The 25,309-nt window shown below is 46.0% G+C and overlaps 1 pseudogene; it reads left to right on the forward strand.

Annotated features, from left to right (window-relative positions):
- Positions 1 to 15,795: 15,795 nt before the first annotated feature.
- LOC108309003 lies at positions 15,796 to 25,099 on the forward strand (annotated as a pseudogene).
- Positions 25,100 to 25,309: the final 210 nt, after the last annotated feature.

A 25,309-nucleotide genomic window follows, 5' to 3' on the forward strand; every position in this document is an offset into this window, starting at 1 on the left:
ATGAAAGCCAGAAACATACTCCAACAAGTATACCACTGCATAGAACCTACAAATGGCCATTGTCACTTGATTGTAAAGTGAAAAGCAAGAAGCAAGTGAGAAGATCAGCCACAGACGCTTGATCAATAAATCGCAACACACTCATGCAATCGAGCACTGTGGAGGTGCTTACAAAATGTATGTCCCCATGAGGAAAGGATATCAGAGGGAAATGAAATTGAAGAAGACTGTCCCTAGTGAGGGCTCATTTTTGAAGAGCATTTGAAAAAATACAAATTTCCTCAAACAGGAAACTTCTGACATTGTTCATTTCTTGGGGGTGAGACTGGAAAAGAGAAGATACTTTTCATTTTAAGCCTATTTGAAATTTTTTACCATGGGCACTTATTACTTTTGTAAACAGTGAGTTCACTCATATTTAAAACAGGGTGGTGATGAGTTGGTGAGCCGCAACAGGGCAGGGCTTCTCCTTTCGGTCCATTTGCTTGTCAGCATAGAGCCTCCGGATAATTTTGATAGCACCAAGCAAGCTCCAGAGTTGAGCACCCCGACATCACTCTGCGGACTGCCCTGTGCTAGTCATTAGAGCCTTGCTTCTGTTCTGTGGCCTGTGCCTGCTTTTAAAAACAAAACAGGCCAGGTGCAGTGGCTCACGCCTATAATCCTAGCACTTTGGTAGGCAGAGGCAGGTGGATCACCTGTGGTCAAGAGTTCAAGACCAGCCTGGCCAACAGGGTGAAATCTTGTCTCTACTAAAAATACAAAAATTAGCTAGGCATGGTGGCAGGTGCCTGCAATCCCAGCTACTGGGGAGGCTGAGGCAGGAGAATCACTTGAATCCAGGAGGCGAAGGTTATAGTGAGCTGAGATTGCACCATTGCACTCCAGCCTGGGCAACACAGCACAAACTCCGTCTCAAAAAAAAAAAAAAAAAAGAAAGAAACAAAGAAAAGAAAGACAAACAGAAGCAGCCCTTTCTGGGCAGCGAGGGCCACAGTGGTGGCAGTGGCTGGTGGCTGGTGTCTGGGAGCTTGATTTCCCCCCTCAGGCCTGCTGTAAGGGTTTGCCAGACAGCCTGTCTGCAGCTGGTGCCACGAGTACCAGGCTTAAGGACCGGGCAATAAATCATTAGCAGATCTGCCCACAGATCACTTCCCTTTTGGGGCGCTGCCTGGCACTTCCCAAGAGGAAGAGATTTATCAGCGTTTGGCTGGCTGCCCTGCCCTCGCGCAATCGAAGGCTCCCAGCAGGTCACACCGAGTGGCCCCTCCTCCTCAGACACAGGGCTGTGCCTGGGGAGGCCCAAGAAAGCCAAAGAAAAGGCTACGGGCTCAGAAGACACGGTGAGAAACACTTAGTCAGCATAATCCCTGCCAATCACACCAGGGCTTCTGGTAATACCAAGAGGGAAACAGTGAGAAGGTAGATTCTGAATCTGACCGCGGTAGCTCTGCACGTCCCGAAGGCCCCAGCTCATGCCCCGTGCTCGCAGAGAGTGGGCTCGGGCCTCGTCTTCCTGTAACCACAGGCTGGGCCCACTTTGATCTCCCTGCTCCTGTTGCTGCTGTTCACACCAGTAAGGCGCCTTCAAGAAGTTATCCCAGGGCAATTTTCCACCTTTGAAGTCCCCGGAAACCCCAGCCAAGAGCTGTTCTGGTGTGAGGATGCTGCAGGGGCAGGCAGCCTCCCGGGTGCCAGAACTGGAACATCCAGACTTCAAAGGCAAAGGTGGCAGCAGGGAGGTGAGGAAGCTCTGCTGCAGTCCTGGCCCCGGCCCCAGAGGCCTTCTCCTAGTCTCCCAGTGGTGGATGAGCAGGGATAGGGAGACAGTCCAGAAAGCCTGGACACCTGGCTTGGGGGAAGCTCTGTGGATGCTTCTGGAGGCAGAGACTTCCCTCCTGCTCTGGACCTGGTAAAGGCACCGACCCCTGCAAAGCAAAAGCAGAGTCCAATCCTGGTCCCAGGACTCCCTTGACTGCTCAGCTTTGGTAACTCCCATCCCCTCTTGGATCCCCAGTGGCTTCATCTGTCACATGATAAGGTGGGATCAGACCCCAGATGACCAATTGGAAGCCATGGACCACGTCAGGCCCACAGACGTGTCTTGTTCGGCCCACAAACAAAGTGAGGTTTTTTTTTTTTTTTAAATTAGTTGTCAATTACTTCCAACGTGTAAAAATTAGGAGATTTGACACAAATTTCTACATTTTTTTGATTCTTTGCAAAAATTGAGATATCTGACAATGCTGGGCCTGCTGTCCAAGATGGCAGATGTGGGCAGGAGCTGAGTAGCAGCTGCCACCTCCGCAGAAACCTAAGTCCCGTTGTCTACAGTTCCTCCCCACCTGCTGATTTTGTGACCATTTGAGCTTGGGACCTCTGAACTAGAGAGTTTTTTTCCTTTCTTTCTTTTTTTTTTTTTTGGAGATGGAGTTTCACTCTTGTTGCCCCCAGGCTGGAGTGCAATGGCACAATCTCGGCTCACTGCAATCTCTGCCTCCCGGGTTCAAGTGATTCTCCTGCCTCAGCCTCCCAAGTAGCTGGGATTACAGGCGTCCACCACCACACCCAAGTAATTTTTGTAGTTTTTTGTAAATACGGGGTTTCATCATGTTGGCCAGGATGGTCTCAAACTCCTGACCTCAGGTGATCCACCTACTTCGGTCTCCCAAAGTTCTAGGATTACAGGTCTGAGTCACTGCACCTGGCTGATTTCGTTTTAAGAGATGTTGCCCAGGAGCCCCTATCATGTGTTACGCACTCCCCTGGGGAGACAATGGTGAAGCGGGCAGAGGTGACACGACCCTTTTCCTCTTGCAGCCATGGATTGACTATATGCAGAGGTCTCTCAAAGCATGCCTCATAGGTCCCTGAAAATTACATGGGGATGCTGGTTAAGATGCAGAACTGCCTGGGTCCCAAGCTAAATCATATCTTCTGGGGGTGGAGTCCAGAAATCTGCATTTTTAGCAAGCTCCCTTGGAGAACGCCTTAGCCACATGAAAGCTCTTGCATCCCTGATGGAAAGGATCATCCACAGTGACATGCAGCTGTGAGTCCACGAGTCTAGCGGATTCTCTGGGGCCTTGATAGGGGAAGGAATCAGTGCTTATTGAGCCACCCCTATCTTCCAGGTACCATGCTAAGCCCTTTCCATACCTCATTTCATTTCATCCTTGCAATAAACCAGGTATTGCTATTACCACCATGAAACAGGGGCGAAAACTGAAGCATGAGGAGCTTGAGTAATGTGTGTTAGATCATACAACCGGTAGTGGCTGAGCTGGAATTCCGACCTGGGACTGACTCCAAAGTTCTTGCGTAAGAATACAGCTGTTACTCTTGCCCTTCTTCAGCTGAGACCATGGAGGGAATTCTGAATGAAGGCAAACCAAGGGAGGGAAGATGCACTGGCACCAACCTGTAACAGGTCGATCTGCGCCATGGCACGGCGAGATGAAGTGGAGAGCCCATGACTTTGGGATCCCAGATCATCATCTACAGGAAGTCCATCTTCCTGGCTCATGGCTCTGGGCTTACTGCTCAGTGTCAAGTGACAGTAAGTTTTGGCAAAGTCCATTTGTAAGGTGATTTTAGCGGCTGACTTTGCGTAGCTTCCTCCAGATTCACAGAGGTTGGGCCACTTTTCCAGAGGACCTGAAATCAGAAACTGAGCCCCATCAGCTTTTGCCAACCAACTCCATGGTTTTGTTGTTGCTACTGCTGCCACTTTGTTTGCTTATTTCGTTGTTGTGTAACGAATCTCCTTGCCATCGGCTCTTTCTCTGCCTTTATTCTAGGGTTGTACCAGGCAGACCTCCAAAGTTGTTGTCCCTTAGAAAAACATCTTGGTTCCAATGAGGATAACAAACAAACAAACAAACAAAGCTAGAGCCTTAAAAAGCCAATTTGGAAGCCAATCTATTGACCAGATCATTATCTGGTGGTGAGTGGGGAGGGAGGGGAGTGCCGAAGTGGTGGCTAGAGAACAACTTTTCATAGCTCTTCTTTATAGCAAAATCGAATACGGGTTATCTCTTTCCAAAATATTCATGACGGTCATGCAGTAACCCCTGAGCCTCTCATTGAGTTAACTTTGGTATTCACAAAGCTGTGTATCTTTGGACAGGCAGCTCTCCTTCTCTGAGCCTCCGTTCTCCTATCTGGAAATCTTGTTAGATAGTTTCTAAGATCATTGTAGTTCTAACATTCTGTGAATTTAGTGCCTGGCATATACTAAGTGGAAGGAGAGAGGAAGAAAGGGAGGGAGAGGTGACGGGAGGGAGAAATCAATTTGTGAAAGCTGTCTTTCATAGAGACAAGGATGAGTGTCTTTTCTATTCCCAAGGACACTGCCTCTGTCTCCTCAGCACATGCTGAGTTGAAGTGTTGATAATTTCGTAAGCTCTGCCTCACTTGCCCTTGAAATACCACTTTTTAGCCTGTGTTGTCACAGAATAAAATGAGTCAATTAGAGAATTTAAACAAGAGTGCTTTTTGAAAAGGACATGTAGATGGTTAATTGCAGTCAGTTAGACCTGTTGTCTTGGTGGTTAGGTCTCCAGACGGGAAACACCCAAAGGTTACTCATCTCTGGCAAGGAAGCCCTGAGCTGCGCCATTTGACACTGGCATCCAGGAGGTGTTTTAGCATACAGCCCTGTCTCCAGGGAAGCTGGCCTCTTCATCCCTGACCTCATCTGCAAGACTTTTTCCCCACTAAGAGGAGCAAAGTTCAAGTACTTTCTCCTTGCCACTGGAGAGATGAGACACAAATCATAGTTAAAAAACGGCATGGCAGGGAACACTGTTCTCAGGGAAATGGTTATTGGGCATGTTGCAGAATGTTTTGAGGAAGCAACTGTTCCTAAGAATACTGGTATGTCTGAGCAATTTCAGACAAACCCTGGGAAGTTTCTTCATACAGTGATGTCAGCTGGGCCCTACCAACCTCTTCAAATGAAGCTAAAATTACCTTTTCTAACCCAGCTCCATAGCTGGTGTAAATCTAGTGCTACCCCAGATTCCTGCCAACCTCCATGTTATGAAGATTGCCAACCAAATTTATATGTTGAAGTCCCAGTCCCCAGTACCTTGGAATGTGCCCTTATTTGGAAATAGGTTGCTGTATATGTAATTAGCTATGACATAGCCACATACGAGTAGAGTGGACCCCAATCCAATACAACTGTCATCCTTATTAGAAAGAGAAATTTAGAGACTTCCCCAGCCTTTGCACCCACACAAACAGGGAGAATGCCGTCCGAAGATGAAGAGATTGGGATGGTGCTTTTACAAGCCAAGGAATGTTAAGGACTGCCAGCAGCCACCAGAAGCTAGGCGGGAAGCACCGAACAGTTCCTTCCTCAGAATCCTCAGAAGGAACCAACCCTACCAACACCTTGATCTCAGACTCCACCCTCCAGAACTGTAAGACAATAAATTGTGTTGTTGAAGCCACTGTCTTGCAGTTTGTGGTATTTCGTCATGGGAGCCCTAGTGAATTAATATACTCAGCCCCTACTAAGAGACGGAGTTACAGAAGCTTTGGTTCTCCAAGATCCGCTTCCAGAGCTCTGCCTCTTTCTGTACCTGCTCAACCCAGAAGTCAAACTGGGCTCCTCTTTGCCTGATCCACCACTGGGTACTCACATGACGCTTATGTGAAATTACTAATGGTCTGAGGGGGTGCAAGTCAAGGCCACTCCTGAAGTGCACACTCTCCATCAGCCCTGAAGACTCGGACTTTCCACCTTCACCCTTTCTGTTCCCAAAGCTCCCAGAAGCTCAAATTCCTTCTGAGCTTGCTCCCTTTTTTTTTTTTTTTTACAAAGCAGTTCCCCCCATCTTCTGAGAATTTGCTACCTGCTGCCACCCAAGCCCTGGGGAAAGACCCCTTGCTCCAAAGCTCTTTCCAACATATTTCTCCAGGCAAAGCTATTTTCTCCCTCACTGGCACAAAACTTTTTTAAAAATTAAATTATTGTCACTGCCATTAAAAAAGATGCCGGGTGCAGTGGCTCATGCCTGTAATCCCAACACTTTGGGAGGCTGAGGTGGGTGGATCACGAGGTCAGGAGTTCAAGACAAGCCTGACCAACATGGTGAAACCCAGTCTCTACTAAAACTACAAAAATTAGCCAGGCATGGTGGTGTGCACCTGTAATCCGAGCTACTCAGGAGGCTGAAGCAGGAGAATCACTTGAACCCAGAAGGCAGAGGTTGCAGTGAGCCAAGATCATGCCACTGCACTACAGCCTGGGTGACAGAGCAAGACTCCATCCCCCCCAACAAAAAAAAGATACAGACTATATTAGTTTTCTTTTGCTGTGTAACAACTTACTACATATTTAGTAGTTTAAAACAAACACTGTTTCTGTAGGTCAGGAATCCAGGGAGCACTTAGTGGGGTTTTCCGTTTAAGATCTTCTCAAGACTGCAGTCAAGGTGTTGACAGGGCTATGTTCTCATCTGGAGGCTTGATGGGGAAGAGTCCACTTCCAAACTAACTTGGGCCATTGGCAGAATCTGTTTCCTAGTGGTTGGAAGATGAAAGGCCTCAGCATCTTTCTGGCCAAAGTCCTAGAGGGTGCTCTCAGCTCCCAGAGGCAGCTTCTCCTTGCCATATAGGCTTTCCAGTGTGGCTGTTCACCTCATCAAGCCAGGAAAGAGAGTCTCTAGAGTGAGTCAGTGAGGAAGATGGAAACTTTCACAATGTAAGGTATTCACAGGAATTATATTTCATCACCTTTGTCCTGTTTTCTTGGTTAGAAGTTAAAGGTCCCACCCATACTCAAGGGGAGAGAATTATACAAAGGTGTAGGAGTTAAGGATCATGGGAAGCCGTTTTAAAATCTGTCTGCCCACAGCAATGCAGCAGGTACAATTGGCTGCTCCCCAGCAGTCAGCCCACCCCCCAGCTCCAGGGGTAAGCCTGATTGGCCCAAAGACAACCCATGCCCTTTTCCATGATTAGTCTGGGAATGAGCATGTGACCATCTCCAGCTACTATGACATGAGAAGTGTACTGAGCAACTTCTGCAGTTTCCTAGCTCCTAAGATGGAATGAGGAAAAGTAATGGTTTCTTTTCTTCCTCAAGATGTTTCGGTGTTTAGATGGAACCCTGGATCTGCAGCAACCATCTTGCTACCAGCTTGAGGGTGAAGCCAGCCCTAAGGACAGCAGACTGGAAAGATGGAAAGGACCTGCGTTTCTGATGTCATCATTTGACTGCTGAATCAATTGTGCTTAAAGCTCATTCTCTCTGTTTTACTTTGAGTTAGATTTGCTGTTACTTGCAACTAAATATATCTCTTTCTTTTCTTTTCTTTCTTTTCTTTCTTTCTTTCTTTCTTTCTTTCTTTCTTTCTTTCTTTCTCTCTCTCTCTCTCTCTTTCCTTCCTTCCTTCCTTCCTTCCTTCCTTCCTTCCTTCCTTCCTTCCTTCCTTCCTTCTTTTTTAGACAGAGTCTCTCTCTATCACCCAGGTTGGAGTGCTGTGGTACAATCTCAACTCACTGCAACCTCCACCACCCAGGTTCAAGTGATTCTTGTGCCTCAGCCTCCCAAGTAGCTGGGATTGCAAGTGTGCACCACCACATCCAGCTAATTATCGTATTTTTAGTAGAGAAGGGGTTTTGCCATATCACCCAGACTGGTCTTGAACTTGTGGACCTCAGATGATCTGCTCATCTCAGCCTCCCAAAGTACTGGGATTACTGGCAAGAGCCACCACGCCCAGCCTAAATGCATCTTAATATAACATAACTCTCCTAGAGAAAAACCTAGAACCGAGAGCACCTGAATAGAAAACCTTAATTCTATCAATGATAGAATTAACTTAGCCAAGTTTGTCAGTTCTAGACAAGAACTGAAAAGTAATGTCAGTACTCTACAATGTGTAATTCATAGTTGCTACATGTAATCAGGCTTGGCCAATTGTTTCCAGGAAGATAGCACCCTTATTTCTGAATGGGGATGGCCATTTTCCACTAACCCAGAGGTAAAATAGTCATTGCAACTGCTCTGAAATTTGCTCTATCAAGTGAGACATGAAGGCAAATGTCATTGGCCCAGAGTAACTAGTCTTTTTCAGTGCTTAAAGGAAAGGAGAAAAGCTAATGCTTACTGAGTGTCTTCAAAGCCTCTACTATGTGCTGGTACTCACATGTTTCCAATTATTCCTTACAACACTATGCAAAGGTTATTTTGCCTGTTTTGCTGATCAGGGAACTGAGACTCACAGTGACACCACACCCATCAGCATTTCAGGTTTTTGGGGCAGGTCCAGAGAGCAAGGGGGAAGCTGCTAATTGCTTGTTGGTTCAAGAGAAATGTTATCTCAGTAGACTAATGTATGGACTTTCTGATGTCAGAAAATGCAAACTATGTAGCTTAACCTGTTTGCCATTTTTTCTTTGTATCAGCAAACTGACAGCAAAATATATTGCACAAGTATTATAAATCTGTTCAGTTCAAGCGCCAGAGAGAGCATTTACTCTGCTTCCTTCATGAGGTAATTCAAAACTTTGTTTTTAATATTTATTGAGTGTCTGGGTAGGCAAACTGCTATGCCGTTCTGTGGGGAATTTCAGATGTGTTGTCTGTGTGGTTTTTTTTTTTTTTTTTTTTTATATTATTTTTTTTTTTTGTTTTTTTTTTTTTGGTTTTGATTGTTGATGTTTTCTTGATTTCTTTTTTTTTTATTTGATGGGAGTATCTTTAGATATTTATTTATTTTATAATTCATATATACATGTAGCAAAAAATTCAGACAGTTTTAAAATATAGTGATGGGTAAATCTTCCCCTCACCTGTGAGCCCCAGGCATTCAGCTCCCCTCCCTAAATGCAATTACTGTAGTCAGTTCAAAGCTGGTTTGTTGCACACACAAACCTCTTTGTATGTCCTTTACACACACCCAGAAGAGCATGCTTTCCATGCCCTACACTCAGTTATGTTTCTTTGAATGGCTAGGATGTAATTTATTAATCCAGTTCCCTAGTAATAGACATTTAGGTGCTTTTCATGGTTTTCTCAATGTGTAATTGTACAATTAAAACTCGGGTTTTTTTTGTTTTTTTTTTTGGTTTTTGATACAGAGTGTCACTCTGTCGCCCAGCTTGGAGTGCAATGGCACGATGTCAGCTCACGACAAACTCTGCCTCCCGGGTACAAACAATTCTCGTGCCTCAGCCTCCCGAGTAGCTGGGATTACAGATGCCCACCACCAGACCTAGTTAAATTTTTTGTATTTTTTAGTAGAGACAGGGTTTCACCATGTTGGCCAGGCTGGTCTCAAACTCCTGACCTCAAGTGATCCACCTGTCTTGGCTTTTCAAAGTGTTGGAATTACAGGCATTAGCCACAGTGAAAATTCTCGTATTAATGCCTTTGCCCATGTTTGCAAGAATAACTGGGAAATAAAATGCTAGCATTATGGGGTCCAAAAAAAAGCACATTTTAATTTTAACAACTATAACCCAGTCGCCTTCCAAAGAGGCAGTACACATGTTTCGCTGTCTCAAACAGTGGTGAGCATGCCTGCTCTCCTACAAACTCACCAGCTCAGAGTATTATCAGGCTTCTCATCTCTGCTAATCTGGTAAGTACAAAGGGCATCTCTTGTAGTTTCGGTTGCATTTTTCTCGTTATGAGATTGAGCAGCAGACGATCTCTTTGAAAGTCTTACTTTGCTCTGGGTTTTAATCTTAAAATACTCCAAATCCTCTTAGAAGTAGGTAGGGTCAGATCTTCAATCTGGATGGATTTACGTAATGGGCCTATGAAAGGGATAGAAAGTTAGTCAAAGCAGGGGTGAGGCGGGAGGAATCACGCTAAGTCAAAGGCCTCTCCCTTGGGGGCCCCTAGCCCATCCCTGATCCCTCACCCTTCGCAGGGCATGTCCAGAGCTGTCACTGCCCTGAGCATCCACCCCACAGCCCAGGGCCACACCCTGACCTGGAAAGTCAGGCCTCTGGACCTCCTCAGGGGAGCTCAGGGATCAGATGGGCCAATGGGTGTTATTGTGGCTGGGAGCACTGAGTCTTGAGTAAGTGGGTGGACCTTTCCTGCATCCTCTGACCAGGCCTAACCACACGGCCTCTCCACTTTGATAGTGGCAAGAAGAATAGCCTCTTGCTTTTGCATGCTCTTCTAATCACAGCATGCTTTCTTGCTTGCTATTTCATTTGACTTTTTTCAACCAGCCTCTGAGGTAGGGATCATTAGCATACCCTTTACGGAGGAGGAAACTGAAGCCCAGAGAGCTCTGCCCAAGGTCACACAGCCAGTGAAAGAAAGGGCTGAAATCAAACCAGTCCTGTCTGACTGCAAGGCAGGGTCTTATGCCTGCCTCCTGTGAATACGTGCAGGACCCAGCTGGTCTCCGTCCTGGGGCTCAGGTGCGAGGAAAGCCTCCCTGGGCCACCTGAGCCAGACCCTCACAGAACAAAGGTAAGGCCTGAGCCTTCCCCCTGGCTCAGGTTTTTCCATGTCCAGTGCATCCCTGAATGCTCCCAGTACTCTGGAAAATGGGGATCCATGCTGCCATTTTAGTTAACTGTAGGGCCAGAATTATAATCCAATCTGGTCTGACTTCAAAGCTAGTGCTCCTTCTCCATCTTCCACCCATCCTCCTTGAACCATGCCCAGGAAATCAAGAGGTTTTCCTAATAAATGAGTCAGTTACTACAATGCATGTGCTACACAACCACTGCCCACTTTGCCTCTCCCCCCCAGGAGAGAAGGGGACTCCTGAGAGGCCCCGGCAGTGTTATCTGGGCAGAGAAAGTGAGTTTGAAGACCTCACACTCCATCTGGACTCTATCAGCTCCTTTCCTGGGTAGGATTACAGTAAACGATTATCTACAGATCTGGAGCCAGCAGGGACTTTGAAGGCCCCAATTGCCAAGGGAGTGGTGAGATGGGGGAAGGGCTGGAGGCGCAGGAGATGAAAAAGCAATGCAGGCATCTTATCTTCCTCCTGAAATCAAACAGGCTGGGCCTGGGCAGGGAGGGAGAGGTGCCCTGTCTGTGAGGCTGACAGTCTGTAGCCCTGGCTGGCCACAAAAGATAGAGAACCAGATGAAGGTCCTCCACTGACTTCTGATCCTCTCTCCCTCCTCCTCATTTCTTTTATTAACCCATTCATTTGCTTCTGTCTTTCAGCCTGTTAGTTACAATACCTGACATGCTCTGAGCTCTCCTGCCGAGCCAAGTGCTTAGTATCTATCCCCTCATGTAGTCCTCACCATGACCCTCTAAGAGAAGTGCCAGAATTAGGCCCATTTTACAGATGAGGAAAATACAGTCCCAGAGGTTAAATAATAGGATGAGCCTGAGATCACACAGCTAGTAAATGGCAGGGTCTGGATTCTCTTAAACCTGCATACATTTATACTTCCATTCCCCCCGTCTGCCTGCTTTCCTCTCATAATTCATTCATATATTCGGTTTTCCAAATTCCCATTACTTGTTCATTTTGAAGTTTCTTCTCTTTTTGCTTATGCATTTCTTCTGTCCCTTCCTCCTGTTCTTCCTTCCTTCTTCCCATGACTACATCCTGAGCCTACTGTGCCACTGTGTGCTCTGTCACCTGCCATCAGGACATGAGGCTCCTGACAGATGACTACTGGGGAGGGAGATATGAGAGCCCCTTGTCGAGGATCGGCCTCTTCAAATGGGGCTTTTGGTCTGTGCCTCCCTATGCCTGGTTTGTCCCTGTGTTTGCCAAAACTTCTAGACTTTGATAATCTCCTTGTGAAGATCTCAGCCAAGCAAGCCTTGAAATTCCATGGGTATGGGAATAAAAATGGCCTGGGGTAGCAATTTCTTGCAGTTTCTCCTGCTTAGCGAGACTCTTTCTATCTTTACTGTTCTGGCATCCATTCCCTCAGCAAACATCAATAAGGACCTATTATGGGCAGCCTCTGGGGCCCACTCCCATCCTGTAGCTGCCTCTGATTCCATACCTCCCTGGCTCTAGGTAACTCACTCCTAGCTGGCAGGGAATTGGCATCAAAGAACCTGTTCACAACCTTGCGCTCCTCTATCCATTCACCTTTTCTCCTAGCACCTAACACAGGGCCTGGCTTCGACTAAAGGCTAATAAATTTAGGGTCAAAAGGCAGTGAACCATCACCCTCTGTCACTCCCCAGGAGCTGGCCCACTCACCATGCTGGACAATGTCCCGGATATAGTAGTCCCACATCATTGTATCACTCTCATTTCTAGCTGGAGAAGTATCCCTCCTTTTCTAGGTGCAGTTGTGGGGTTGCTATCATCCAACGTTCCCACCAATCATTTGTAGTGTTGGGTGGGTATGTGATCTCAGCTAGAACAATCAAGGTGTCTCTCCCTGGACTTGGAATTGTAAGCCAAGTGATGCAGAGAAAGAAAAAACACAAACCCTCGGAGCCCATCCCTTCCCATCACGGATGAGGCTGTCCAGGAGCTCTGGCCCTCAGGAGCCCCAGAGCAACTCCAGTTTCTGCCCTTCTCCGAGTCTTTCTGTCCACTTTGTGGCTGCTCAGCATCTCAACATCCCTCCAGTATGTTCTCTCTCCCCTTAGCCAGGGAATGTCTGTTTCTGTGCTTGCAAATGACAAATCCTAAATGATGCCCCAGGGCATGTCTTCCCAGGCCAGCTATTGGAGCCTGACCAGAAATGTTCATTCTGCCTCGTCAATGTCTTGGCTGTTGCCTTTCTGGAACTTCTCTGACCTGTCCTCTTTCCATCCTGCAGCACCACCTCTCTCAGCACCAAGGAGCTCCTCCAGGAGCACCTCCTCCCATATCTGTCTTTGCCATCAAGACGGAACACACCAAGACGATCTTTCAACTTTGGGTCCAAAGGCCCTCAGTGGATGTGGAATAGGTACATGAGGACTTGAACTGAACATTTCTTTCACTTCACCATAACCTGGATTTTCCCAATTTAGGAGCATCTATTTGTCTTGATAACATTTGGAGCAAAGTGAAAAAAATCGGACTTTGAAGAGATCTTTAGAAAATCCGAAGTCAGATTTTCCATGTCTTTGTCCCATGTTCAGTAATTGAAGCTGTTAGGAGCCCTCACCTTTGTACATCTCCTTTCTTCCTATGTCTGCATCTTCATACCCGATACTCACTGCGGAATTTGAAATGTTTCTATGGCTGTAAGCAAGAAAGGGGGAAAAAAGACAAGAAGTTAAAGGGGGTTGCATGGTTCAGATTTGGTTGACGAATGAGGTGGTTTAGAGGCATGTCTTGTAAGAGATAATTTTCTTTGTGCCAGGTACTATTTGTGAGTTCCACATTATCTTCCTAACGCTCATAACAAGCCTTGGGGGTAAATAGATTATCATCGCCATTTCACAGATTAGGAAAGTGAGATTTTAGGAGTAAATTGCTCAAGGGCGTACTGTTAATGGGAGAGCTGTCTATGCAAACAGTCTGAAGGGCTTGTGCACATGGGATCGTGCAATGCAAGCCGAGGGCAGGGAAGATGAGAAGAGGTGGGCAGAAAGCCAGCTGGGATGAATGAAGGACCTACTATGTGCAGGCCCAGGGTCAGACATTGTATTGTCTTGATTGCACTTCAGCCTCCCAGCAGCCCTGTTTTACATATGAAGAAACTGAGGCTCAGAGGGCTGGAGAAGTTTGCCCAGGGACCCACAGAGAGAAGACTCAAGGTCCGCTGTTCCACTACTCTGGGGCACCACCCCCAGTGGGAACACCACCTTTACAAGGATCCGAAGGTAAGTAAGTGAGGCCTTATCCTGTGAAGCCATTAGTATACTTCACTCTTTGTTACATATTCCCACTAAAGGTTTGCAGCCCCATCCAGTTTGAATATCAGGAGAATGTCAACAAAACCTGGCTCAGGGCTCACAGAATCCATGAAAGATGCCAGCCCCTCCACGGTTGGAGAGTGATTCACAAATGTCCTTAAGGACTTTCTCAGGCCAGGTGCAGGGGCTCATGCCTGTAGTTCGAGCACTTTGAGAAGCCGAGGCGGGTGGATCACCTGAGGTCAGGAGTTCGAGACCAGCCTGGCCAACATGGCAAAACCCCGTCTCCACTAAAAATACAAAATTAGGCAGGCATGGTAGCAGGCACCCAAAATCCCAGCTACCAGGGAGGCTGAGGCAGGAGAAATGCTTGAACCGGGGAGGTGGAGGTTGCAGTGAGCAAAGATTGCCCAATTGCACTCCAGCCTGGATGACAGAGTGAGACTCTGTCTCAAAAAAAAAAAAAAAAAAGAAAAGAAAAAGAAAAACGTATAAAAAAGGACTTCTCCATCCTCGGAGCAGAAGACAAACCCAGGTGACTCTGAGGCTGCACAGAAAAGGCGAGGGTGACCAAGAGTGAGGAGGGTAAGCGCCTGCTGCTTTCAGCTGGGGTCTGTGAGAAGTACAGGCCAGGAGGGGGAACAGAGTGGGTAAAGCCCAGAGGCAGGGGCGAGGAAAAGCAAGGAGGAGTGAAGCTTGGGCAAATATCCTAAATGAAGAGGAATAAAAAGAAACAGAATCGGCATGTTGCACCGGGGCCACACCTTGGAGCTGTTTGAGGACATGTCCGAGGAGTCTGCATTTAACACCGGACACTCGCGCTCCCGCCCCAACAGCAGGAGGACCACGTCCATGTGCCACGTGCGCAATTCCTTACTTTATATCCTCCTTTAAGATAAAACTACCCTTCCCATTTTTTAAATATAAGAGCATTCATTCCAAAAAGAAACTTTCGATCACTAATGAAGTGGAAGTGGCACCTGTCATAGGCAGAGACAAATTGTCAAAGTAAACAACACTTAAGTCTCACTAGACACTCCTGTCCCAGCAAAACCTGGTCAAAAGCTAGGTCAGCAAATCTCAGAGGCAGTATTAAGGACAAAGTAGCAACAATTCAGAATTTCTCCTTAGCGACTCAGAAAGACCAACAGAACATTGAGAAGGGGTGTTAGTCACATCCCCAAACTGAAAGAGGCCAGAAGATAGTGATGGGTCTTACAAACCATCTGAGAACCTGAGACCCCAGTGTCGGGAAAGAGAAGGAAGGGAATGGATTAAAGTGCCACTTGCTCCCTCCTCCAACAGCAGCGCCCTGGACATCGGTGAGGTGTCCCCTTCCTCCTTCATCCTTCCCTGATTCCAGCCTCCCCATCTTCCCCAGGCTGGCTGGCCTGATTTTGTGAGCTGTTCAGCCTGGTTAAGCTGTAGTTCTGTATTTCTGATTCTATCTGCGTTCCAGGAGGCATTATCTCTATCTCTGTAATAGTTTCTCAAGCAAAAACATTTTACTGGGTAAAAGAGCAAGGAATGGGGATGACCTGGTGCTGATCTAAAGCAAGATCCCAGCCGAGCCGCAGAGCCCTCTCTAAGCAGCCTCCCTCCTTTCTGATGTCTAAGGAAACAGTTCCTAATAGCCATGGTATCATATTGTATCTCACATTTACACAGCACTCTGTACTCACTTTCAGTGGACATCCACTGAGTGCCTGTTATGTGCCAAGTCTTCTGGGTGCTGCCAATCAACAATGAACAAAGACCGGTGAGGTCCTTGCTCTTCTTGGGAAGACAGGCAATAAACTCTGAAACAAGTAAATAAACACGATCATGATGAGGCTATTGAGAAAGCAATGTGGTATCAGTGTGATAATTTGCTATGGGAGACAGGTGGCGACATCAAAAAAGGTAGACTGCCCTCGCCCTCCGAAGAGGTGGCATGTGAGAAAGAAGTAGCCATCCAATGGAAAGCTCTGGAAGCAGAGTCTTTAAAAACAACAACAGCAAGAACAAACCGGCGCTCAAAGAAGATGTCTGCATTTCTACCAGAGAGGCAGAAAGAAGATAATGGTGCTCCGATCGAGGAGACTGTGGAGGCAGTATCAGTGACGGGGGTCAGGGAAGCAAGAATTTCACATCGGACATAGGAGGTTTACCACCTCAATCAGACACTCGAGTATGTTCTCGTTCTTCTCAACAACCCATAAAGTAAGGACGATCGGTGTTTCCCATTTTACAGACTGGAAAACTGAGGGTCAGGAAGGCTACCCAGGAACTTAGGGGCAGCGGTGGGATGTGAATCTATGTTTTAGGATGCTGATGCAGCACTGTCCCATGTGCCTCATGCTAGAGCAGTGTCCAGACACAAAGGTGGCCATGTGGCAGCTCAGGTGGCAGCCCCAGCACCCCATGTGTTTCGTTTGTTCTACATGGGTTTTGAAAAACTCATCTGAGCTAGTGATCAACTCTTAAATATAAGCCTTCACTCAAAAATCTGGCTGTCTGTCCTCCGAAAATATTTGAAGACTTGGTCATAGTGGGACCATGATTTGAATGACAACAATGGGCTGGAGCAGTATCTCCGCCCACCTTGAGATAGGCATGGGCACCTGGTTTTGCCACAGCTCCCACCCCTCCCTATTGCGTCCTCCAGGCCCCCTCGCTCTTCTCCGTTGCATTCGCAGCGCCCCTGTGCATTTGGCTTTGAGACCCCAGCTCTCTAGTAGTGAAATATGTGGGAAGATCCACAAAGCCCAACAAACAAGGAGCAACCAGAGGAATTGAGTTACAGTTCCTCCCTAGAACACTTTCCTGCCGTTTTGATGTAATCGCTTTGCACAAACAGTAGGAAATGTTCCGAAGAGCTGGTACAAGCCTGTGATTTAGAGGTCAGGCCTGGATCGTAATTCTAGCTTCAGCAAGTCCTATCTGTGGGACTGGGGCAAGTTCTAAAACCTCAGTTTCCTTATCTGTAAAGCACAAATAGTAATGATGCCTTCTTTATAAGCAGGATTAGGGAAAACAACAATTTAGGTCATGTGCTTGGAACGATGCTGGTTTCATGGCGCGTATCCAACAGATGGAGCCATAGCTGTCATTCCCACCTTAGAAACAGCTGACTCTCCTGTGTCATGACAGTGTTTGTGCCATTTCTCTGGAATTCTCTGCTTTCTTCCTTAGGAGAACATTTTCTCAATGTTCCTTTTTATCTTTCTCAAATACAAAGACAAATCTAAGAAGGGGAAAAAAATCTTCAAACTGGGTCCCTAGATACTCAGCTTCTTGTCAATTCTCATTAGAGTTTAAAAGCTCAGTCTCCTGCATATACCCAAATATAAAGCAAACGCTTTCCATTCCTAATTCAAAGAACAAAAAAAAAATGTGGTTGGGCCTACTTGCATATACAAACTTTTAGAGACGACAATAAACTAGGCAAAGACCCACTTATTCAACTTATCAACTCAGTTGTGCAATGTAGAAGTAAACAGTAATTACTTATAATTTGCCAATAATATTCATTTAGAGACATCACTTTTCTCCCTATGCACGTTGCGGAAAACAACTTTACGCCATTCCTTGCCACACATCAGGAGGCCGAGGCGGGAAAGATTGCATGAGGCCAGGAATTCAAGGCAACAGTTAGATATGATTGCACTGCTGCACTTCAGCCTGAGCGACAGAGTGACCCTCATCTCTAAAAAACAAAATAAAATAATAAAAATTGCTTTTCAAAACGTTTGAAAGTGTCTGCTCCACAGAGCCACCTTTTGCATTGTGCAATTTCGTTTTTCAGACCTTTCTCCTCTCTTCCATGTGACTGCCCTGAGAGGCAGCCCTTTTTGCTTCCACATCTGAGGCTGTCGCTGGAAACAGGGTCTCCATCCCATTTGCATGACATGAGCACAGTCGGGATTTGTATTCATTCTGTGGGTGTGTGTATATCCGCGCCCTCCACAAAAGAACCACTCAGCATTGCTTTTTCAAGCCGAGCTTTAAAAGGCTTATTTGCCATGACATCCAGCACTTGTAATTTGAGGTCATACCCCGAGGAAGAATTGCTAAATCTGTGTAAAATGTTTCTGACTCCTTTTCTTACAGATTCTGTCAGATTATCTCTTTAAGAATTCTAAACCCATGTTGTTTGAGGTGGTTTTAGGCTAACGTACATTCCCCAAACATTTCTTTGCTGTTCAAAATAAAGCAATTGGAGGAGTTCTCCATAAAAATGAGGCACTTTGCACAAGCTCAATACAAAAGACAACTCCCTCTTTTCTAGGGGGTAATTTGGGAAGGATAGAAAAAAAATAGTGTTCTATGTAAGCCTGTACAATCACGAGAGCCATTTGCTGAGGGCCTGTGTGTGTGAGTGGTTCTCATGTGCTCCTCGCCTTCTCCTCAGCCTCCCAGGGGATAAAATGAGGCCCAAGGAGTGCAAGGGATGGATCTTGTCAGCTCATGACAGAACAGGGATGGAACCCAGGTCTGCTGGACCCAGCCCACTTCCTCCCTGCTGCCGAGTTGACCTATTCTACTCATATTAAGCCGAAAGCTGGGCTCTGATTGTATGAAATCAGAAAAGCCAGGACCCTGTGTTCAAGGGGCTCCAGTCCTGTTGGGGTGAGGTTGGAGGCAGCAGACAAGCATATGGACCAAGGATGGAAATACACAGATGAAAGGGTGGCCAGGCCTATGGGGATACAGGCCAGGGAGGCTGAGTGTCAGGGAAGTAGGAAGGAGGGGGTGTTTAAGCAAAGATCTGAAGGACAAAGCCATGTATGCAGCAAAGATCTGAGTCTGGGCCGGGCGCGGTGGCTCACGCCTGTAATCCCAGCACTTTGGGAGGCCGAGGCGGGTAGATCACGAGGTCAAGAGATCCAGACCATCCTGGTCAACATGGTGAAACCCCATCTCTACTAAAAATACAAAAAATTAGCTGGGCATGGTGGCGTGCACCTGTCGTCCCAACTACTTGGGAGGCTGAGGCAGGAGAATTGCTTGAACCCAGGAGGCGGAGGTTGTGGTGAGCCGAGATCGTGCCATTGCATTCCAGCCTGGGTAACGAGTGAAACTCAGTCTCAAAAAAAAAAAGATCTGAGTCTGGAAGAGCAGAGGGTGTTGGGAAGCCGTGGAAAACACAGGGCACGGTAGTAAGAGATCATCCATGACCCATCAGGTGGCCCTTGTGGGTCATGCTCAGGAGTCTGGATACCTACTTCTGAGTCTCTGTTTAGACACAGGCAAGAGTTCAGGCACTGCATTTCACGCCGTTTTTCCACCTGCAACTCTGAGACCCTCCCTTACGGTTGGAGGTAACGCTGTGTCTTGTCCATCTCCCCAGCTTCTTCCAAATCAGGCACAAACTTTCTGAAGAGTTCCAGCAAGCAGAGGCAAAGGCTGTGCTCACATTTGTTTGTCTGTAGAAGTGATTCCCTGCCCCACATCCCAACACAGCAAGTCTTACACACATGCACGCAGTGAGAAAGGCAGAACTAACCAAAAGGACACAAGAGTAAGCCTACAGGCAGACACAAACCCACAGACACAATCACACACACAGAGACATGCAGGTAATAAGCTGACGACCATAAGATGTCCAGAGGAACACTCAACAGACCCAGACACAAAAACACATCCACATTTATACATAAGCACACAGGTGGGCTCTCTCTCACTTACACACACTCACACGCACATTCAAAATACACAATGGAAACTGGACCAAAGAACTCTCCCAACTTCTCCCCCTGTGCCTTTTCATGACGCTCTTCCACCTCACCCTAGCCTTTCTTCTTCCAACAGAAAATTTCTCCTGCCATTCTCAAAACTGACTCTCCACACCTTTCTGGAAACCAAGGTGCGGGTACCCTACATGCCTCTGGGAGAAAAGGGGTCATTCTGAGCTGGGACACCCAAGGTGGAGCTGAAGTGGAACAGAAAGGGTGGTTTTCCCATAGAAATATAGCCTGACTCCCGGATCTGAAGAACCCAGGATTACAGGTGCATGCCATCATGCCTGGCTAATTTTTTGTGTTTTTTAGTAGAGACTGGGTTTCACTGTATTCCCCAGGCTGGTCTCAAACTCCTGAGCTCAGGCAATCCAAGCTACCTGCCTCAGCTTCCCTTGTCCTCCAGGAGGGGGATGGACAGCATTAGAGACTCTCCCAGGACTCCCAAACTTGAGCAATTTCTGGGGCCACACCTACACACTGATCCCAGGGGACTCTGCTGAAAGACAACCTGGCCACAAGCAAGCTGGTCAACCTGATAACTGGTCAAAATGATGATTGGTTGGAAATGAATAGCGTTGTTTCCTATTTGTCAACTGTTACTTTTTTTTTTTTTTTTTAGAAGGAGTCTCGCTCTGTTGCCCAGGCTGGAGTGCAGTGGTATAATCTTGGCTCACTGCAACCCCTGCCTCCTGGGTTCAAGCAATTCTCCTCCCTCAGCCTCCATAGTAGCTGGGATTACACGCATGCACCACCTCACCCAGCTAATTTTTGTATTTTTAGTAGAAATGGGGTTTCACCATGTTGACCAGGCTGGTCTCAAACTCCTGACCTCAGGTGATATACCCGCCTCAGCCTCCTGAAGTATTGGGATTACAGGCGTGAGCCATCATGCTCACTATTACTAACTTTGATGCATCAGTGAGTAGTGTGGCAGCTGGTTGGGATTCTTTAAGAATCTCAATCATGTTTCAAGGACTGATTTATCTTTGGGAGGTTAAAGTTGTTTATTTTTAATCTGTTTTTAAGGAGATTATTCCTAGTTATACTATTTGTAGCCAATATTAAGGACATACTTCATTCACTTATTTTATTCATACATTCATTCAGCAAATGCTTACTGAAAGTCCAGTGATAGATGTCCTTCTAAGTCCTGGATGGACAAACAGGTGAACAAAGCTGACAAAGTCTATCTCCTTGGGAAGCTCATATTTTGGTGGGAGAAAGAGAGCATCAAATAGATATATAAACATTTAATATCATGTAGTAAATGCCATAAAGAGAGACAGAGAGAGAAGGGGTATGATCTCAGGGAGGGCAATCAAGGAAGGCCCAGATTAGGGGAGAGGAAATTGAACGGACACTCTCATGCACTGCTGGGATGCTCCTCAGAGGGGACAAGACGTGCAAAGGCCCTGCAGCAGAGCAGCCTTGGTGTGTTGGAAAGCAGTGAGATCAGAGTGTGTGGTCCACAGGGAACCAGGGAGGACCAAGGCAGGATGTGAGCCTGAGGAAGCAGCCAGGGCCTGAGAGCACAGGGGCTTGTGGACCACAGTCACAAAAATGATGGAAAGCCGTTGGAGGACTGCAAACCAACATGATCCCATTCAGATTCTAAAAAGAGCAGCTCTGGCTATTGTGTGAAGAATACGCTGGAATGGGAAGTGGGCTGGGAGCGGAAGGAGAGCGATCACTTAGAAATGTATTACAGGCCTCCAAGTAAAAGTGATGAGAGAACATCCTAACGTCTACCAAGAAGAATTTACCAAGGCTGGGCGCGATGGCTCATGCCTGTAATCCCAGCACTTTGGGAGGCCAACGCAGGCAGCTCACAAGGCCAAGAGATAGAGATCATCCTGGCCAACATGGTGAAACCCAAATCTACTAAAAAAATCCAGAAATTAGCTGGGTGTGGTGGCATGCACCTGTAGTCCCAACTGTGGTACATGCCACCACGGGAGGCTGAGGCAGGAGAATCACTTGACTCCGGGAGGCAGAGGTTGCAGTGAACTGAGATTGTGCCACTGCATTCCATCCTGACAACAGAGCGAGACTCCATCTCAAAAAAAAAAAAAAAAAAAAAAAAAAAAAAAAAAAAAAAAAAAAGGAATGGAAAGGAAAAGAAAAAAAGAAAAGAAGGAAAGACGGAAAGAAGGAAAAAGTTACTTAACCCAGTTTGATCGAGTCAAGGCCTACTGAAACTAGAGCAGCTAAGCTGAGACTCACTGGGGAGTAGAAGCCAGCCAGTAGAAGAGGCTGTGAGGTGTGGAGGATCTTCCAGGAAGAGGAAAGGCACAAAGGCAGGACACAGTGTGGGGTCTGCAAAGAACCATAAGCAATTTGGTGGGAAGCCAAGAGTGCTAGAAAGGAGGTAGGGGAGGAAGGAGAGGGCCAGGCCTTGCAGGATTTTACTTATATATATAATATGCCTTTGTATCGTCCAAATACATAACAAAATGCATTCTATACAGTGGACCTTCCATAAATACTTTCAAAAATGAAGACAATGATTGGCCAGGCATGGTGGCTCATGCCTAGAATCCCAGCACTTTGGGAGGTCGAGGTGCGCAGATCACCTGAGGTCAGGAGTTCGAGACCAGCCTGGCCAACATGGTGAAACCCTATCTCTACTAAAAATACAAAAGTTAGCCAGGTGAGGTGGCAGGCGCCTGTAATCCCAGCTATTCAGAAGGGTGAGGCAGGAGAGTCACTTGAATCCGGGAGGTGGAGATTGCAGTGAGCTGAGATCATGCCACTGCACTCCAGCCTGGGCGACAGAGCAAGACTCCATCTCAAAAAAAAAAAAAAAAAAACGGAAAGAAATATAATGAGATGATGGATTAAATTATTCTGTAAAGTTCTCTCCAGCCCTCAAATGTCAGTGTTACCGCTCGAGGCCTCTCTAAGATTCGAGTTCCAAAGATTACCAAGTCTTCAGTGGAAGAGTATCAAACCTCATCTATGGGCTTATTTCACAAAATGTTTGCTCTGTAGAAGTATCTGTTTGGGCAGGAGACAAGGTGATCTTAAATTCACCCTAAAGGTTTAAATTGTATCAGTTGGTTGGGTTTTCTCTCCCAATCAGGTGAGCTATCAAAACCAGGCCAGGCCCAGAGACAGTCATGCTGGAGAGGTAAGAACTATAACCTTTCACTGGGTGCAGTGGCTCACGCCTGTAATCCCAGCACTTTGGGAGGCTGAGGTGGGTAGATTGCCTGAGCTCAGGAGTCCAAGACCAACCAAGGCAACACGGTGAAATCCCATCTCTTTTATTTATTTTTTATTTTTTTCTGAGACGGAGTTTCGCTCTTGTTACCCAGGCTGGAGTGCAATGGCGCGATCTCGGCTCATCGCAACCTCCGCTTCCTGGGTTCAGGCAATTCTCCTGCCTCAGCCTCCTGAGTAGCTGGGATTACAGGCACGCGCCACCATGCCCAGCTGATTTTGTGTATTTTTAGTAGAGACGGGGTTTCNTCTGTTTCAAAAAAAAAAAAAAAAAGGAACACATCCAGTGTCCACAAGAGAAGAATCATTGATCACTCCTTATTGAGGAGCCATTATGTGCCTGGGACTATGTAAGAAACTTAAAAGTTTTTAGAAAATAATGTGGAAAGAAAAGATTTTCATTCCAATCTTTGAAACATGACACGCTAAATTCTGACTTTTATCTTCATGGACTATGTTAATATGCATTCAGATACGTTAAATATACACCAATGTTACTTCTGAGACTGGATAACCTTCCAAATTACTTATGCACTTTAAAACAAATTGGTACCACATCACTTATCAAAGAAGGTAAAAAATTAGTTCAAAAAAAGCTTTTTAAAATATTGCATTCCTTAAAAATAAAAAGAAAACATCTCACTTAACTTTTACAATCACCATTTGAGGTAGATATAATTATTCTCATTTCATGGACTGGGGAACAACTTCAATTTTTTTTTATCCCTGTGTGAAAACATTTTAAAATAAGAAAAAGGCAGAAAAATTAGAACTGGATGGAAATAAATGAGATATTTTAACGTTAAAAAAAATGAATCAGAATATTAAATGTTTTTAGAGACAGGATCTCACTCTGTTGCCCAGGCTGGCCTCGGACTCCTGGGCTTAAGCGATTCTCCCACCGTCCACCTTGAACTGCTGGGATCAAGCGGCCTCTCAAAGTGCTGGCATGGCAGGTGTGAGCCACCACATCTAGCCTGAAAAACTTTTTGAGTTTTGTCTTTTAGTTTCTTTCCTATGGCAAATGTAATGCACTCTCATCTCAGAAATAGCAAAACAGAAAGAAACCAAAATAAGCAAAGGGAGCTCCCATAGTCCCACCTCGAGGTCCACCCACTCGCAATCCTTTGATACACATGTCGCTGCCCCTTTTATGCAGATACCATATTTTTCAAAACTCAGCTCATGCTATCTATACTATTTTGTGAATTCACATAATTCACTTAAATCACCTTAGTAGGAGAGATTGTCTCAAACATTTTCTCTTTTCTTGGCCATTTAAGTTGTTTTCTTATTAATGAACAGTTATTGTGTCCTAACTTTTCCCACTCCAATGAAGAGCAAGAAAAAATTATTGAAAATAGATTCAAAATAAAACAGAAAGACAATAGAAAATCTTAGGGAAAAATATCCAGAAATGCTTTGCATAGAAAAAGACAAATTTGCAGCGTTTCAAATGCTCACTACTGGGGATATTGCCTTTCAGTGAAATTTTTGTTTGGGCTGAGTTGTTCTTAGCTTTCTTCCAAATTGCATGTTTGCTCGAATTTGCTTTGGTCAAGTAGTTTTTCTGGCTAAACCATATGAACATTAATTAAAAACGACCAGTTTTTATTTAGCTTTGAATCTGTGTGCACTAGGCTCAGTACAAACCTTATTTTAATGAATCCTCCCAGTAGTAGCCGAGCAAGGTCCTGGTGGCCTTCCCCATCTGATGGAAATGGACTCAGAGAATCAGGGGGAGGATATCATAGCCCAAAGTCAGCTGGCTGGGAAGTGGCAGAGGCCAGATCATCCTGGATGCCCGTACCTGGGTCCCTGCCATTGTCCCTGGCCTCTCTCTCTCGAGAACTTTAATTGCTAGTAAGGGAAAGCTAATAGGCTTATAATAAAATCTTTACTGATTCTAAAACCTTTTTTCTTCTTCGGCTACAAGAGATAACCAGAAGGGTAACTTCAGTTTCTGAATTTAGCAACTAATTTGTCTGTATCAAAAGGTCATTATAGGAGAAACTGGCAGGACTGAGTACGTGGGTGGGGATCAGAAGCCAGTTGGCTGTGAGAGGTTTTCTCACTTTAGGGAGATTCTTCAAGCAATCACTGTATCAACAGACACAGATGTTTCCCTTTCTTCATATGATGAAGATCAAGGGTCAAATTTATTCAAAAAGCTAAAGAGGCACCCTTCGTACCCATTGGAATGGCAGGGTTTGCAGCAACTGTTGCATATGGATTTATACAAATTGAAGAGCAGGGAAATACTAAAATGTCCCGTCATCTGATCCACATGTGTGTGGCAGACCAAGCCTTTGTTGTAAGAGCAGTGACTGTTGGGATGGGCTATTCCATGTATCAGGAATTCTGGGCAAAACCTAAGCCTTAGAAGAAGAGATGCTGACTTGGTCTTGTTGGAGGAACTTGCTTTAGTTAGACATCTCGTTATTGAAGTTACATATTATTGTTGAAAATAAACCAATTTGGCTGGTCACAGTGGCTCACACCTGTAATCCCAGCACTTTGGGAGGCCAAGGCAGGCAGATCACCTCAGGTCGGGAGTTCAAGACTAGCCTGACCAACATGGAGAAACCCCGTC

This window comes from Cebus imitator, unplaced genomic scaffold (genome assembly GCF_001604975.1).
Source record: "Cebus imitator isolate Cc_AM_T3 unplaced genomic scaffold, Cebus_imitator-1.0 Scaffold91, whole genome shotgun sequence".
In the NCBI taxonomy this organism is placed as follows: Eukaryota; Metazoa; Chordata; class Mammalia; order Primates; family Cebidae; genus Cebus; species Cebus imitator.